The sequence below is a fragment of the Miscanthus floridulus genome, chromosome 15 (genome assembly GCF_019320115.1).
Source record: "Miscanthus floridulus cultivar M001 chromosome 15, ASM1932011v1, whole genome shotgun sequence".
NCBI classification, from domain to species: Eukaryota; Viridiplantae; Streptophyta; class Magnoliopsida; order Poales; family Poaceae; genus Miscanthus; species Miscanthus floridulus.
Window position 1 is genome coordinate 2,737,596 of NC_089594.1, and position 18,091 is coordinate 2,755,686.

Consider the following 18,091-nt stretch of genomic DNA (forward strand, 5'->3'; position numbering starts at 1 on the left):
TTGATGAGGAGGAAAGGTGAAAAGGCAACGGTGGGTAGAAAAAGCAAATGCTGTTTTTACTGCTCCGCCTCGTCCGTCCTCCCCTCGTTACGCGTGTGTCATCTTTGTACAGCATGTATGTACACGTACAGCAAGCAACCAATCAGTAGAGGAGGAGGCCTGACCCACCAGACAGAGGCACAGACACAGTATAGTTGTTGTTTTTCGTCCCGGATCAGCTAGCGCTCGAACGTCCGGCCAGCCAGAGAACGTGTCCGGACCTAGCTCTCGCGGCTCGCTCCCCACATCCCGCACCGGCCCGCTTAGCATCCTGCGCCCCGTGCCCGCCCGCATTGCCGTGCCAGCGTCCGAAACCGCGATCCCACGCTCGCACGGGGAAAAACCACGTGGCTCCCAACTCAGCTACCCCACTGGTGGATGCGCGCGGCGGAGACGTCTGCTGGACTTAGGCGCCCACACTTAACCACGGCGGCGTCCCAGCAGCAGCACCAACTGGCTGCCATAGGCTATTGTCCGTCAGCCACCAACGCCCGTTACAACATGCGCAACACTCGATCTACTTTTGAAACATACATATGAAACATTTACAACATACGTCTAAAACAGATGAAACACTTGCAACATGCTCTTGAAACATGTGTCTATAACCATAGCAACATATTCAATATCCAGATCCAATTTTGCAACATCTATATTAAACAAATGCAACATAAGTCTAAAACATCTGAAACACTTGAAAATATATACTTAAAACATGTGTGTATAGCCAGAACACCATATGCAACATCTAGATGAAACACTTGAAACACACGTCTGAAACACCTGAAACACTTGAAAACAGATGCTTGCAACATGCGTATATTGTCATTGCAACATATGTAACATCTCAAATATATTTTTGCAACATCCAGATAAAACACTTGAAACATAAATCTAAAAATGCCTGAAACATTTGAAACACGGCGTCACCAGTAGCCACGACCTATCTGTTGGGGGAACTGCGGTAGTCAACAAGCTCGCGTCAGGGGGACGTCGCTCCGCGCGCTCGCGCCCATCGGCGTGGCCCGTCGCTCCTCCTGCGATTCTCCCGTGCCTGCTCGCGACCTAGGCTCGCGCTCATCGACATGGCTAGCGCCGCTGTTCTCTCGGCCATATTAGTCTAGCGTCTTTTTCGCTCTCGGGGTTTGGGTGAGGCGTGGTCGGCAATGGGGTGCGGCGCGGTTGGGGAAGGGCGTGGCATAGCGGGGAGACGGGCCTGTTGTGAGGGGAAGGGGCACGAAGGGGCGGGCGGATGAGCGGGCATGCCACGGTGAACGGATGAGCGGAGTGGGAATTTTTTTATGTGTTTTTGAGAGAGATGGGGCCGGTTCGCTACGTAGGTCTAGGAGCCGCATCCAACGGACGGACCGCCGTGACGTATCATTATCATTTCCGTTATTACAGGCAAAGATTAAGAAGGAAATTAAACGGAAAAAATAGTAGAACGCCCAGGTCCTCAAAAAAAATTATAGTGAAGCCGCATGGCAAAATTAGCGAAGGAAACGAACAAAAAAACAGTGGTCGGATGAATCAATGCTGCCTGTCCTGTGCAATGTAGGATGGAAGGAAGCAGTTTCCCGTTACGGGAAACGGGGGCCGTTCTGCTACCCGTACGTGGGCCACCTATGGCTATTAGGCTATAGCCCGGCGTTGGCCCAATTAAGCCCACTCCCTTGGGCCGTGCACTTGAGTTCAGTTTCTCCTTCTTTTCCAATATTCACCTTGTCAAATATTCAGTTCAGACTTGATTAATCCAAGCAATGCTCTGCACTGCACTGCATGTTGATGATGTCGCAGTTGAAATTCCATCAAAGAAATTTGGCATAGGATTAGCATTTAACTTCCATCAAAGAAACTTGGCACAGGATTAGCATTTAACTCACACTGCATGTTGATCATCTGTCCTTGAATTTATCAGCCTGGCTTATCAACCATGGTACAGTGTTTTTCTCTCACGATAAATCAGTAAACAGTACTTTTCAGCCCTAGGAGAGTGAACTGGTAAAGCTGAAATCAAAGAAAGGATGCAACCAAATTAAGCGAGAGGACGGCGAGTAAGAAAGGTGAAGCTAAGGCGGAACATAAATACCGTTTTCTTCACTTGGACCCTACTAGTACTACACACACAAGTTTTGTGCAAACGACCTACGTCAGCGAGGCTGACCTCACTGAACTAACCTGCAAGCAAAGTTGTGTTGTGTAGATTAGAGCCGGAGAAGCATGTACGCACCTTTGCAAGTATTGCAATTTTACCAACGATGTTTGGTCCCAATGAAATACTTGGTGTGGTCTCACCAGTTTCGCAGAGTTTGATTAAAGTGGGTCTACATACAAATGATGGTGTAAATGTCCATCTCTAATTAACAATGGGAAGAAAATTTGTTTTCCATGGAATAATAATATATTTTTCATGGCACATTTACATTTGCACGGCACATTTCAATCCAACGGGCACAAAAGGAATTTATTTACTAATAAGAGCATCTCCAAGAGTTTCTAAAATCCACTCCCAATCTAGATGTTTTGGCAAGGTTGAAAAAAAACGCTCTCCAACAACTCCCTATCTCAACTTCCAATCTTCCTGCACTTGAAAAAATCGACATCATCGCGTGGATATATACGCACATCCATCACGCCAATCCGAAATTGGAAGGACATGGGGAAGATTAAGAAGTTAGATAGGGTACCCGGTGCAAATGTATAAGAGAAAAAAGAAAGTATAAAAATGGTTAGGGTGACTTAGAAATAGTTCGGGAGTCCTGATATAAAATTACATTCTATCTTCTAGGAGCGAGATTTTGAAAACTGTTGGAGCGAGATTTTTAGTCGCTTGAAAAACTCATTAATTTACTAAGTGATTTTAGAAGCTATTGGAGATGCTCTAACTAGGTTTCCTTTGCCTGTTTTGCATCTTGCCACTCTCACACGTCTTGCTTTGTTCAGATTAGTCACAGGATGAATTGTTCAGGTTTGCCTACATCCCCGTAACATTTGGCATGCAGTGGCAGTAACTGTCTTGTGCACATCATCCATTAAGCACAGTTCATGATCCTTGTGCCTTGGTGTAATTGTTGTACATTTAATGGCATGAGTTACACCTCTAACAAGGCCCAATAATATCTTCCATGTGCTACTGTTATAGTTTCACATCCATTGTACTACTAAACATCTGGGTACATATTCTGGTTCAGTGAAATTAAATATATCACATTTGTTCCTAGTTGTACATTTGACATTAGCATTTTGTTTTCCATGCTATATATGTGCATGCTGGTTTATACATATTAAATAATGGACTAATCACTTAAACCCAAGACCAATTATAGGCCCAGCATCAGTTCCATATCATTTTGGAAATGAAGCTATAGCTTTCTATTTTCTTAGAGTGCATAGCAAGGCACGAGGTACCTAGCTCGATGGCCTCCTTCTCCTTCAATCTCTCATGCTTAATCAATAACTCAAGCGGTTAATTGCTACTTTGTTTTCGTTTTCTTTACTCATCTATCTTGTATTATGAACTTGGCTTCATAGTGCTGTGGATCATGTGTGGCTAGGTGAAATTTAGGTGATGAAAAACTTAGATGCTCAATGCAAGCAAGGACATACCTTTGAGCCATTATGTTGCAGAAATTAACTTGATGCGACACATTCTATCTTTCTTGTTTGATTCCTCATGGTCTTATCTCTATGATACTTTAGCATAGATCTCATATTATTTCTATCATTCTTTATTACTTACCTTTCACAGGTATGCTTGCTTTGATTTTATTACATCATGGTTGTCCTCGTGACCTCACCTTATGGCTTGCTCTTTTTTTTTTTCCTATCCCATCTTTTCACTTGGACTTATGATGCATATACAATACAACATAACCTTTTTTGTACTTGTGTGATACCAAATTTTCTATTGGCTTCCTCGTTATGTGCATACACACTTGCACAGTTCTTGTACTTTAAAAGTATAGTAAATTGCATGGCCGGTCCTTAAAGTATTGGACGGGTTTCGTATAGGTCCTCAAACTACGAAATCTCACGTTTGGTTCCCTAATATATTTAAGTGATCTCATCCAGGTCCAAAATAGACACAAAGAGGGTTAGAAGCTGACGTGGTCGTGCACGTGGACGTGATTTAAGCGTGGACATGGCGTATGGCCGCAGCAGAGGCGGCGGACGGCCTTTGTCTTCGCCTTGCATCTTCTGCTGCTCATCTATTTGGCATTGATGCAACGCCGCCGCCACCACCACCACCTCCTCCTCCATCCACAGCCGGCGCCCAGCGTGGTGGCCGGCGCCCAGCGCGCGCCCGCGGTCGCAGCCGCCACCACGACCATCGCCGCGTCGGCGTCGGCGTGCGAGGACGGCGGGGGCGGGGACGGCAACGACGATGACGCCTCCTTCTTCGACCTCGAGTTCGCCGTGCCCGGCAACGAGAGCGCCGCGTCCGACGCCGAGGAGGAGCAGGTCGAGTTCAACTTCGCCGTGGCCGCCGGCGAAGACGTCGTGGCTCCCGGGGCCGCCAGTGGCCGTCGATGCGCCGTCCGCGGAGGCGGAGACCGAGGCCGAGGCCGCGGTGGTCCCACCGCCGGCGACGCTGCTCCGCGTCCGGCCACCAGGTTCCGCGTGCTGCTGCTAAGCTGAGGAAGCCCAAGGCCCCGGTGACGGCGGACGGTGCCGGGGCCACGCAGGCGCCGAGGCAGCAGCCGGCGGCGAGTCGGTTCCTGATAAAGTTCCGGGTGGAGGACGAGCCGCTGGCGTCGCTCTTCACGCGCGACAACAGCTCGCGCACCTCGGACGCCGGCGTGGACCGTCCGGCCACCGCGGTGGTGGAGCCCCAGCAGCAGCAGGAGGTGGCGCCGGCGCCGAACCAGAAGCTAGCTAGCACTGGCAGCGTCTCCTTCTCTTTGTCTTGTCCGCTAGATACAAACTATGCACGAACAGGGCTTATTGCTTCTTTGATACTATATACGTACACAAGATAATACGATGACTTTTATTTCGATGCGTGCATTAGTACAGAAGATACAGATAGTATATATGCATGAACGTGCGTGTGGACTGATGATGGTGCACGCACGAGATCAACTTAATAACCGTCTTCCATATATATATATGCTGCATGCATGCAGACAAGGCCATGTTCGGCGAGGGCGAGTGGTTCTTCTTCAGCCCTCGTGACCGCAAGTACCCCAACGGCGCCCGCCCCGACCGCACGGCGGGCTCCGGCTACTGGAAGGCCACCGGCACCGACAAGCCCATCCTGGCGGCCGGCGGCGCGCACTGCCTGGGCGTCAAGAAGGCGCTCGTCTTCTACCAGGGGCGCTCCACGAAGGGAAGCAAGACGGAGTGGGTCATGCACGAGTACCGCCTCCTCGACACCGACGCCAACTCCATGAGGGTATGTACGTGTGTGTAACTATGCACTGCCACTACTACCTGACTACCAGCGTCGTACGTATCACTCATCTTCATGCATATGCATGGTGCGTGCAGCTTGACGACTGGGTCCTCTGCCGCGTCCGCAAGAAGGGCGTCTCCTTGGGCCCGGCGGGCATGGACGATACTTCCGAGGGAATAACAACGACGACGACCCGCGCCGCCGTTCCGGCCAACGACACCGACTACCACCACGCCCAGCTCGAGATGGCCACAGCAACTCAGAGGGAGGTACTGCGACATCATCAGGTGACCGACGCCGGGACCGGCGGCGGCTTTGTCGACGTCGTCATCGACTGGAACAACAACGACGACGACGGAGGAGACGACCTGCTGCAGTACCTTATGGCCAGCGGCGGGCTCGGCGGGTCCCCGTCCGCCCACCATATGCATCATGAACAGGGGCACGGGCACGGCAATGGCAGTGACCGCGCGGCTCGGCGCAGTCGTGGCGTGCGTCGTCTTGGCGGCCGTGGCGGCGGGGATCCTTGACCCGGTCGACTTCCTGGCGCTGCAGGCCGTGCGGCGGTCGCTGGACGACATGCCCGGCTCCGAGTTCTTCGACGGCTGGGACTTCACCGCCGATCCGTGCGGGTTCCCCGGCGTATTCTGCGACGGGACCGGGTGGCGGCGCTCGCGCTCGGCGACCCCCGGGCGGGGTCTCCGGGGCTGACGGCAGTGGCGAAGCTAGAGCGAAATGGAGGAGGTGCAAGAATAAAGAAGCGATAAAATATAATTAACAAACCGAAGAATTTCACGAACAATATTTTAAGACCAAAAAATGAACCAATGAAAAAAAAATACAAATATTACCTTTAACCTTCATCATCAAATCTACGACCTCGCATTTTCATGAAGCGACGAACCACGGCCTCATTGGTGACTTTCAACAACTCTTCTTTCTCCACATAGCAAATAAGGCTATTGCTCATATATATATCACCAATGCGATTGCGCAATTCTGTTTTCACAATTTTCATGGCGGAGAAACACCTCTCAACTATAGCAGTAGCAACAGGTAGCACTAGCACAAGCTTCAAAAGTCGGTAAACCATTGGATAACGTTCGTGTTTTCTTGTCTTCACCATTGTTTGAGAAAGCTCGGCAACAGTTTGTAGGTTGGAGAACCTTTCATCATCTCTCACATCATATATGTAGAGGCTAAGCTCGTGGTTAAGATCCCTCAAATTCCCAGAATCAAAATCATGTGGATAAAGCTTCGCTAGGCTCATCAAATTTTCTATACTAAAATCATGGAATGAGTCTCTTGGACTAAAAGCTGCTGAGCAAACAAGCAATTCAGAGCCTGTCTCATTGAAGCGGTTGTCAAGCTCTTGAAGTAGCCAATCAATAACATCATTAAAACAATCTACTTGATAATAATGCTTGTTTGTAATTCTAGATTTATGCCTCCGCTTCTTTGGATCAATATATTCATCTTCCATTTCCAATTTGCAAATATCATTCTTGTCACAAAATCCATGCACATCATCTAATAGTTTCACCCACTTTTCTTTTCTAAGTTCATCCAATTGGCACTTCGTTGCTTTCACACATTTAATAGCATTCACTATGTCCTGATCCTTCCGTTGCAATGCTAATGACAAGGTATTTGTGATTCCTAATATAGTCAACATGAGATGCAAATAGAAGACAAAGTCAAAAGACAGGAAGTATCGTAGAAGGTTTGATGCTTGATCTCTAATTTTCCAATCCTTATTATCTTTTTTCCACAATTTCTAGTACCTTGACTATTGTAGGAAACATGTCAACCAAACTTTTGAGAGATTTATAATGGGAACTCCAACGAGTATCTCCAGGTCTTTGAAGACTTTGCTCTTGATTTAACCCTGTCCCAGTCTGAAGTTGCCCACAGCCTAATGCTTTACTCATTTCTTCAAGATTAATATCTCTAATCATGTCCCTTCTCTTAGATGATCCACCCACCACATTCAATAACATAGAAATCATAGTAAAAAATTCACTAACCCCTTTATGCTTTCTCGCAATGGCCACAAGGACTAATTGAAGTTGGTGAGCAAAACAGTGAACATAATAAGCTGAACTATTTTCTTTCATGATCAATTATTACAAGCCGTTGAACTCACCTCGCATATTGCTAGCACCATCATATCCTTGGCCTCTAACTTGCTTTAGGCTTAACTTAAGATCAGCAAATAATGCATCAATAGCAGACTTGAGACTTGCAGAATTTGTTTCTTTCACATGAACAAGACCAATAAATCTCTCTTTAACAATTCCACATTTATCTACATATCTTAAGACCACTGCCATTTGTTTTTTCCAAGAAACAACTCTCGACTCATCAACTAGCAAGCAAAAAACATCATCCCCAATTTCTTCTAGAATAGAGTGTAGCACTTCCTTTGCAAAACAATGCACAATATCCTTTTGTATTTCTGGAGCAATCAAAAGGCTGTTATCCGAATTCTTTTTATCTACTGCCTTTCTTAAGGTCGGATTTTGCTCCTCTGCAAAATTACGAAATTCCCTGAAGTTCCCTTTATTTAAGGACTTCTTCGACTCGTCGTGGCCCCAAAACGGCAATCCTTGCTTCACCAATATTCTAGCAACATCAATAGACCCATTCAAACGAGTAAAATAGTCCTTCTTAGCAGATTCACTCACATCACGGAAAGCAACATCAATGTGCTATTTTGTTTGTAAGAGATCATCACATTTCTTCATTGCCAGATAGTGTGAGCCACCGACATTACCAACATGATTTTGTAGCCTTTCCTTTCTATGATAGCCATTCCAACCATTTTTAACAAATGCTTCATATCCGCCATCCTTCTTTTCTCTAAACAAGAAACAATAAAAGCAATATGCTCTGTCTTTGGACTCACTATATTCAAGCCAACCTCCAAACTCATCGAACCATTCTGGAACAAACCTTCTTGGAATTCCTCCAATATTTGTCACAGGAAAATGAACTGTGCGAGGTTGGCAAGGCCCATTCTCCAAGTACTTTCTTCTCACCCTCTCTCTAACATTAGGATGATAATCATCAATTTGTTTCCTTAATCCTGGATCAAACTTAATCTCCTCCTCCCAGTTGATATCATCCAAACGTGAATTTCTAGCATTATTGCCACTATCCGGCTCTGGTGCTTTCCTTTTGTAAAATCGTTCCATTAATTGACCTGTCATTAGTAACCTAATATGTAAGTATGTACTAATTCGCTGGTTGCATAGTTTAGGAATCAAGAACAGAACCTATGGGAAATTTGAAATAGGATGACACGCCAAATGTTTAAGTCGCACCTTTAATAATTCAAGACTAAATTATCATGTGCGATCACTCCAATTCCCAAATTGAAACCCGGCTGTACCAATAAACCCTACAATATGAAAAAGAATACACAATCGTTAGGGCTTTCCGATTATATATATAACAAATCAGATTAATTGAGAAAGAAATAATACCTAATTAGATATCAGAAAGGGGACGGGAGGGCGACAGGGCGTCGTCGGCGTGGCGCTGATTTTTCCTGGGCCGCTGCCTGCTGGGCGCACGCGCACTGACGCTACGGCCGCGAGGACGCGAGGTGCAGGGCTTAAGCGCAGTACTTAAGCGTAGGGCCGTAGGGCGCCGTTTTTTACTGCGACGGCGCCGAGGCCGCGAAGTGCAGCGGCGAAGGCAACTGGCATGGGCGGCGGCGCAGGCGATCCGAAATTGGAAACGGCATGCTGCTGCCTGCTGGCGTGGGGCTGATTACTGATGCATTTGGGCTGCTGGTTTGGGAAGTTGGGTCGTGGGGGTGCAGCTTGTTGGCCCAAGGGGGTGCATAAAGGGCCAAGATGTGGGGGTAAGCATTGATTTTTTTTGGGGGGGGGGGGTCATCTGCACCCACTGGGCTTTACTTGGCTTCGCCCCTGGCTGACGGGGCGGCTAGACCCAGTGCTGGGCCGGCTGTCCGCGCTCACCGAGCTCTCGCTCGTGAGCGGGGGCGTCGAGGGGGAGCTCCTGGTGTCGCTTGCGTCGTGCTCGAATCTCTGCTTCCTGGAGGTCAGCAAGAACCTCCTCTAGGCTCGGAGTCCTACTGCGCGGCAGGCTCGGAGGCGCAAACGGTTGTCCGAGCCTGAGGCTCCTCGCTCTCCGCCCGCGCCACCTCCGTCTATGTGGACAGCCACGTCGACTGCTTGACACCGCCTAGGCTGTTTAGGACCTACATGGACCGAATTAAGTAGATTGGGGAGCCAAGAGTGTGATTTCATAGTTTGGGGACCCAGATGAAATCAGCCCAATACTTTAAGGACTGGTCGTGCAATTTACTCTTAAAAGTAGCACCTTTCACTTGAAGCTCCTATGCCCTGCAGATGCTCCAAGTACTACAGCCTTTGAGGGTACTCTGACTACTTCACCAACACCAGCTAAAAAGTTTCCAGTTTCATCCACTAATAACACAGGTATGAGCACTTGTTTAATATTTATTATCATTTGTCACGGTCCAACCTAACAAAGCATATCAGAGAACTAGCCACTCTGGAGTGCGAAGTCTTTTGCCTGACACTCGTGAGAAGGCCCCGGAGACGAAGACCTCTACGCCGAGAAGGCCTCAGAGACGAAGACCTCCATATCGAGAAGGCCCTAGTGATGAAGACCTCCACAATGAGAAGGCTCCAGAGATGAAGACCTTCGCACTGAGAAGGCCCTGAAGATGAAGACCCCCGCACCGAGAAGGCCCTAGAGGTGAAGACCTCTACGGTGGGATGGCCCTGGAGATGAAGACCTTCACGCCGAGAAGGCCCCGGAGATGAAGTCCTGCGTTTTGAGAAGGTACCAAAGACGAAGGCCTCAGAAATGAAGACCCATGCATTGAGAGGATACCAAAGGAGAAGGTCCTAAAGACGAGGACCTATGTGCCAAGCGAAGCCGATAAACCATGTCATAGAAGTGACGAAAGGAGCTAAAGCCCAAAGATGAAGACATCTAGAAGATCAAGGCACATGGAGCAAGCCTCAGGAATTAGATCATGTATAGGCCAGAGTCATGCGCGTGCTTTTTTCTCTATGCCCTTTTATCCCATAGGGTTTTCGGGATGGAGTTTTTAGTGATGCGCACACGTGTAGGTTACAAATGGCGATCATTGCAACCAAGGTTCGAGATGTATTGACCTCTTCGTGTATGAGCATCTACTAGATCATGTAGTACCAGCCATAACCTAGTAGCTAAGGGCTACTGTTGGGAGAGCCCATATGATATATGGGCCAAGTCCCCCCTAGAAGAGGCCCAATAGGAGTTGGTGTAGTAGCTTTAAGGGACCGCTTGTAAATTGTCGTTACCTATATATAGTGCTATAAGAGCATGAGGGCAAGGGACTCTCACCCCTCACTCATTATGTGCTCTCAAACCCTAATGTGTCCCCTATTCACTACCAAGCTTTCTCCCCTCTACTCTCTCCGTACTCTGTTCAGAATGCTAGTTCCAACATTAACAACAAAAGAGGCCACATACAGCTAAAAAGTCTGCTAAAGTAAGACATTTTGGTAATGATACTGTGTTTAGGTGTGTTCTTTTAGAAAATCTTGCTAAAACCTTACATATAAAATGGATAGGCATGCAAGTTCACCTCGTTACCTTGCTTCTCGCCAAACAGCCCTATTGGTATGACTCCAGTTTCCACTTTTGCATCTCTGCATGCATCTGATAGACATAGCTATGATACAGTTCAAACTAAACAAAATATTCATTGTCTGTACTGATGCATTTGTGACTAGATCTTATATGAATGTTCAAGTAGTCATTGATGGACCAACATGTTTTATTCTTGTCATTGAAGCGGTATTTACTACTATGATAAGCAAACAATTAGATCATCCCATAGTGTGTCCCCTTAACAATGAGTTGTAAATCAATTATTTATTCAAGTGTGATTAGTTTGAGTATGTACCTGTTGGGATCAAGCACGTAGTCAAGTGAAAGGTCCTAATGGCTAGAGAGGGGGTGAATAGCCTATTAAAAATTTCTACAACAACACTTAGCAAATCGGTTAGACAAATATGAGGCGAAGCGAGTGTTGCGCTAGCCTACTAAAAATACAAGCCACCTACCACAATTCTGGTTCCTATAGTCTCTATCCACACAATGGCTATGTCATTACACCAAGTTAGTGTGCTCTCAAAGGCTAACTAAGGAGCCACACTAACCAAACTAACAAGCTCTCACGACTAGCTACACTAAAGAGCTTGACAACTAGTTTGCGGTAATGTAAAGAGAGAGAGAGCAAGATGGTTATACCGCCGAGTCGAGGAATGAACCAATCAATCACAAGAATGAATACCAATGTAGACCAATTACCTCGGAATCAAATGATGACATAATGATTTTTACCGAGGTTCACTTGCTTGTCGACAAGCTAGTCCTCGTTGTGGCGATTCACTCACTTGGAGGTTCACGCGCTAATTGGCATCACACGCCAAACCCTCAATAGGGTGCCACACAACCAACACAAGATGAGGATCACACAAGCCACAAGCAATTAAACAGAGTACCTTTTGGCTCTCCACCGGGGAAAGGTCATGAACCCCTCACAATCACCACGATCAGAGCCAGAGATAATCACCAACCTCCGCTCGACGATCCTCGCTGCTCCAAGCCATCTAGGTGGTGGCAACCACCAAGAGTAACAAGCGAATCCCGCAGTGAAACACGAACACCAAGTGCCTCTAGATACAATCACTCAAGCAATGCACTTGGATTCTCTCCCAATCTCACAAAGATGATGAATCAATGATGGATATGAGTGGAAGGGCTTTGGCTAAGCTCACAAGGTTGCTATGTCAATACAAATGGCCAAGAGAGTGAGCTTGAGCCAGCCAAACGATATTTTTAGACACCCCCCAAACAATAGAGTTGTTGGCTCAATTATTAGGCTGACTGCGGGACGACCGGACGCGCAGGTTGTGTGCACTGGACACATCCGGTGTGGTGATCGGACATGTCCGGTCGCTGTGTCTAGTCGCAGCCTGACCGCCATATGTCCCTTTCAAATTGTTTAGCCATTCATGCCCAATGGCTATCTCTACGCACAGTAATACTACATGATCGGATGCGCTGTTAGAAAATGACCTGACACGGGAGATGCAGCATCCAGTCAAGTCCAGAGAGCTCCCAGAGCCGCTCTGGGCCGACCGGACACGTCAAATCACACCGGACCGGACGCTCCCAGCATCCGATCAATTATTGTGCTGAAAACCCAAGACTTGCTGATTCACACCGGACACATCCGGTGTGGCGACCGGACATGTCCGGTCACTCTCTGCAATCCTGCTTCGGGCTATATTACTTTGACCTGATGTTGAATAGTAACTCGTCAGCGTCTGGTCACTCCACTGAGTTAGAGTCCGATCACCTCGCCAACTCTGCCCACGCTTGGCTAGAATACCGGATGCGTTCAGTATCAATATCGAACGCGTCCGGTCATGTCAGGAACACTACCGCCTGAGACAGTACTGGACACGTCTGGTACACATGTTGGACGCATTCGGTCACCCCGTAAGTAGCGCATTCAACTTCTTTTTAACTCTATCTTCTTTACCCTTGCTCAAATGTGCCAACCACCAAGTGTATCACCTTGTGCACATGTGTTAGCATATTTTCACAATTGTTTTCAAGGGCGTTAGCACTCCACTAGATTCTAAATGCATATGCAATGAGTTAGAATATCTAGTGACACTTTGATAACCACATTTTGATATGAGTTTCACCCCTCTTAATAGTACGGCTATCGATCCTAAATGTGATCACACTCGCTAAGTATCTCGATCACTAAACCAAAAAGCTTCTATCAATTTTGCCTTTGCCTTGAGCTTTTTGTTTTGCTCTTTCTCCTTTTCAAAGTCCAAGCACTTGATCATTACCATGGCATCACCATCATTATGATCTTCACCGTTGCTTCACCACTTGGAATAATGCTACCTATCTCATGATCACTTAGATGAACTAGGTTAGCACTTAGGGTTTCATCAATTCATCAAAACCAAACTAGAGCTTTCGTCGAGGATCTTGGAGGCGGTGAGCACATCCAGGTCGAGGGCGCTGTGGCTCTAGTGGCAGAGGCCTAGCAGCAGCAGGGACGCTACGGCAACACCGGATGCCTAGGCCACCCTGAAGCACACTACACAACCATTGCTCGCCATCAGCAGGGTGCGACACGACGACAAGGCCATGGCCAGTGGCCATGCTAGCATGGCACAGGCTCGAGCGTGTGCACACGTTGTCCACTGCTACACATGGCAGCGCCTAGATGCGAGCATGGAGTCGGTCTGGGTGAGACTAAACTAGTCAGTGCCAGAGCTAGAGCGAGAGCGTAGGAGCCGATGGCTGGTGCCAATGCATGAGTGAGTACTTCTAGTCATGTCTAGCAATCAGAGCAGACTTGTAGCCGTGAGCACCTTGTCACACCTCCTGCAAGCGCCGGGCACCACGACGGGTGGCTACTATTGTGGGGTCCTCTGGTGATGATGTCAACGTTGCCGGAGAGGGCAGCTGGCACGCATGTGTGGAGCCAGGCAACAAGGTAGGCGAATAGCGCCCTATTCGTTTGGGCTTGTTTGGCTGATAAACCATGGCTGAAAGTACTGTTGACTGATTTGTTGTGAGAGAAAAATATTGTTCGTTGGCTGAAAAAGTATGGCTTATAAGCCAAACAAGCCCAAATGAACAGAGCGTAGAGCCTATGGCCATAGTGCATCGTCCCCAGGGAGCTCAGGTTGGCATACTAGCGTGTCGCACTATCTAACCCATGAAACCTAAGGAAGTTGCATGTTCCGAACCGCTGAATTAATGTCACTCGTGGATTAGGCTAGTTTTTATCTAAAAATAGCATAAACCAGACCATGTACAGGCCTAAGAGTAGCTGAGGAAGCCGTGGCAGGAGGATCTAACCCAACCGATGAATGTGGACCACCTCCTTCATGGCCAGGTGTAGGCATGTATACTTCCACGTTTGCACGTCGTCGGTCAACATCTGCACAACACAACATCTTAGGATGGTGAGCCAAAGAATAGCACAGGGGTAGCACAACAAGAAAGCAACCTAGCAGAGAGGCTACAAATTGAGGGATGGGAGGAGGAGAGGCTTTAAACTAAGGTAGAGTTTGGTTGAGGGGATCAAGTGGGATGGGGTGGGACAGTCCTGGGATGAGCCATATTTGGATGAGGGGCAGTCGAGGGTAGGTTGGTCCCTGAGTGAATATATCGCTCAGATTTAGGGTGCCCCCATCCCATGAAATCGAGGGGACGGGGTCAGCTCAAGTGGGACAAGGGCGTTGTTGGCGAGGAAGGAGAGAGGAGGTGCCCTCGCTCATGGATGGGTTCGCTCCGATGCGGTGGTGGTAGATGAGAAGAGTGGCGACAGAATGATGGATTTGAGGAAGAGAGAAGGAGGAGGCGAGTGAGATACCGGCGGTGGAAGAGAGAAGGGTGAGCCCGGAGAGGAGGCGCGGGGACCTTCATCAGAGGAGTGTCGCGGGGACCCTCATCGGAGGAGGCGCAAGGTGTGACCATGCATTAGGTGTCACGTTGGGTCAGGCCGGTATGGAAAGAGATAAGGAAGGAGAAAGAAAAAAAACTTAAAAAAACTGACAATTGGGTTCCACCTGTTAATAGCTGATCCCAGTTTTAATGACTCTGGGCCAAATAAAAAACGGATTGGTCCCATGCCTCCTCAACCAAATAGAAAACGGAATCATCCTGTCCCACGAAACAGAGACGGGATCATCCCATTCCACCTTGACTCCCAACCAATCGCTACCTAAGGGATGGGGGAGGAGGGGAAGAAGATGGAGAGGGAAAGGTACACACCATTGTCGGAAGGAGCTCATCACGAAGACCGACGGCCACTTGCACTGGTAGAGGGCGCCGATGGCTAGAAAGGTCACCTGAGAGGAGGATGACAAGAGGGAGACAGGGAATAGCACGTAGTGGAGAAGGAATCGCATGTGGGAGCGAGGAATCGCGCTCGCGAAGGGAGGAATCACGTGCGAGAAGCATGGAGTCACACACAGGAGAAATTGTGGTCATCCCTTGTTGTGTGTTTTTGGGGTGCTTTAACAGGCCAAATAGCAAGCCCAATAGCCCACACGCAGGTCTGGTTAAACAGACCCAAAAAACAAAGCAACCAATCTGGTCATCCATATGTCCTAGTCGAACGACTAATCATGATTAATCAATGACTAATTAGACGACTAGCTTTCTGACCGAACTAATCGCCTCGGTACCCCAAGTCAATCACCAGGGACCGATTAGGACGATTAATCGTGATTAATTGGACGACTTGTAAACATTGCCCCAAATTATTGAGATCTTCGTTTTCACCATCATAAGCTTCGGTGCATCTTTCAATAGGGAATATTGATAGAAAGTAATTAGGGTAATTCTCAATGATTACTATGAATGATCAGCGTACATATATATAGGCATTGTGGACAGGCCCACTTGCCATATTACATTCCAACACTCTCCCGCAGTCTAAACTGGGAGCACCGCGAACATTGAGATTGGACCTAAACTCCGTGAACACGGACGTCGGCAAACCTTTGGTGAAGATGTCAGTGTACTGGGACGTAGTGGGAACGTGCAGGACACGGACTTCACCAAGGGCGACTCGCTCTCTGACGAAGTGCAAGTCGATCTCAATATGCTTGGTTCGCTGATGCTGAACCGGGTTGGTGGAGAGATAAACGGTGCTGACATTGTCACAGTAGACCACCATAGCACAACGGAGAGGACAGCGAAGCTCTGTCAAGAGTTGGCGCAACCAGCAAGCTTCGGCGACTCCATTCGCGGCAGCTCGATATTCCGCCTCTGCACAGGACCGGGACACCGTAGGCTGACGCTTGGACGACCAAGAGATGACATTGTCCCTGAGAAACACCGCATAACTAGAGGTGGATTTGCATGTATCAGGGCAACCTGCCCAATCTGCATCGGTGTAGACAGTGAGATCAGCTGGAGAGGCCCGGTGAAGGTGCAATCTGAGGTCCAAGGTACCCTGAAGGTACCGGAGAATGCGCTTCAGAGCGCTTAGATGGGGCTCTCGGGGGTCATGCATGTACAGGCAAACCTGCTGAACCGCATAGGCAATATCTGGCCTAGTGAAGGTGAGATACTGGAAAGCCCTAGCAAGACTACGGTACTGACTGGGATCTAGAACAGAGGCACCATCAGCAGGGAGCTTGGAGTGAGTGTCCACAGGAGTGCTACTCGGCTTGCAGTTACTCATACCAGCTCGCTCCAGAATATCCAGCATGTACTGGCGCTGAGAGAGAAATAAGCTGTCACCTTGGCGCTGAACACTGACACCCAGAAAATGGTGAAGAGGCCCCATGTCTGTCATAGAAAATTCCCGGCGAAGAGCTGCGATAATCCGGTGAAGGAAACTCAGAGAAGACGCAGTGAGAACAATATCATCAACATATAGTAGAAGGAAGGCCATGTTAGCACCTCTGCAGTAGATGAATAGTGACATGTCAGACTTGGCCTCAACAAACCCAAGTGATGTGATGTGAGAGGCGAAGCAACTGTGCCGGGCACGAGGAACTTGCTTCAATCCATAGAGTGACTTGTTCAGGCGATAGACATGATTGGGCTAGGAAGAGTCAACAAACCTAGTAGGCTGCACATAGTAGACTGTCTCGTTCAGGGTGCCATGGAGAAATACATTCTTCACATCAAGCTGGTGAATTGGCCAGGAGCGAGACAGTGCTAGAGTGAGGACCACCCTGATGGTGGCTGGCTTGACAACTGGACTGAAAGTCTCATCATAGTCGATGCCCGGACGCTGTGTGAAACCGCGGAGTACCCATCGGGCTTTGTAGCGGTCAAGAGAGCCATCCGTCTTGAACTTATGACGAAAAACCCACTTGCCGGTGACAAGGTTGACACCAGGGGGGCGAGGCACCAGAGTCCAGGTGTCGTTGGCCCGCAGAGCGTCAAACTCAGCCTGCATAGCGAGGCGCCAGGCCGGGTCCGAGAGAGCGGCGCGGACGGACGATGGCACCGGAGAGGTGGCCGTGGCCGTCGTGTGGAGGTTGAGGCGATCCACGGGTTGCCGAAGACCGTCCTTGCCACGGGTGCGCATACTGTGCGCATTAGTGACAGGAACGATCGCCTCTAGAGCTGTAGCAGTGGTGCGACCGGGGGTCCGTCCAGTGCCGCTGGCAACGACCTGGGACACTGTGTCCGCAGGGGCAGCAGCACCAGCCGGACCGATAGAGGAGGCGCCCTGGCCTAGGCTGCCGTGTCCGTGGCCAGCCGCCGGGCTGCTAGAGCCGGCTACCTGGCTGTTGGGGCCGGCACTTGCCGAAATGCCAGAGGAGGGGGCGCCACCGAGTGTCCCTGGGGCGGCGTCCATGCCACCGGGAAGACGAGTACCTGCAGTCACAACTCTTGGCCAAACAGGCGAAGAGGAATCATCAGCATCGTCCAAAAAGGCTAGTGTGGCAGGATCCTGGGGAGTGGAGGACATCTCGGAGAACGGAAACAACGCCTCGTCTAACACAACGTGACGGGAGACGATGATCCGATTGGAGTGGAGGTTGAGACATCGATATCCTTTATGATCGGAGGAGTACCCGAGGAAGACACACA

At 48.8% G+C, this 18,091-nt stretch overlaps 1 pseudogene; it reads right to left on the reverse strand.

The window, feature by feature from the left end:
* Positions 1-6,287: 6,287 nt before the first annotated feature.
* On the reverse strand, positions 6,288-8,631 carry LOC136509494 (uncharacterized; annotated as a pseudogene).
* Positions 8,632-18,091: the final 9,460 nt, after the last annotated feature.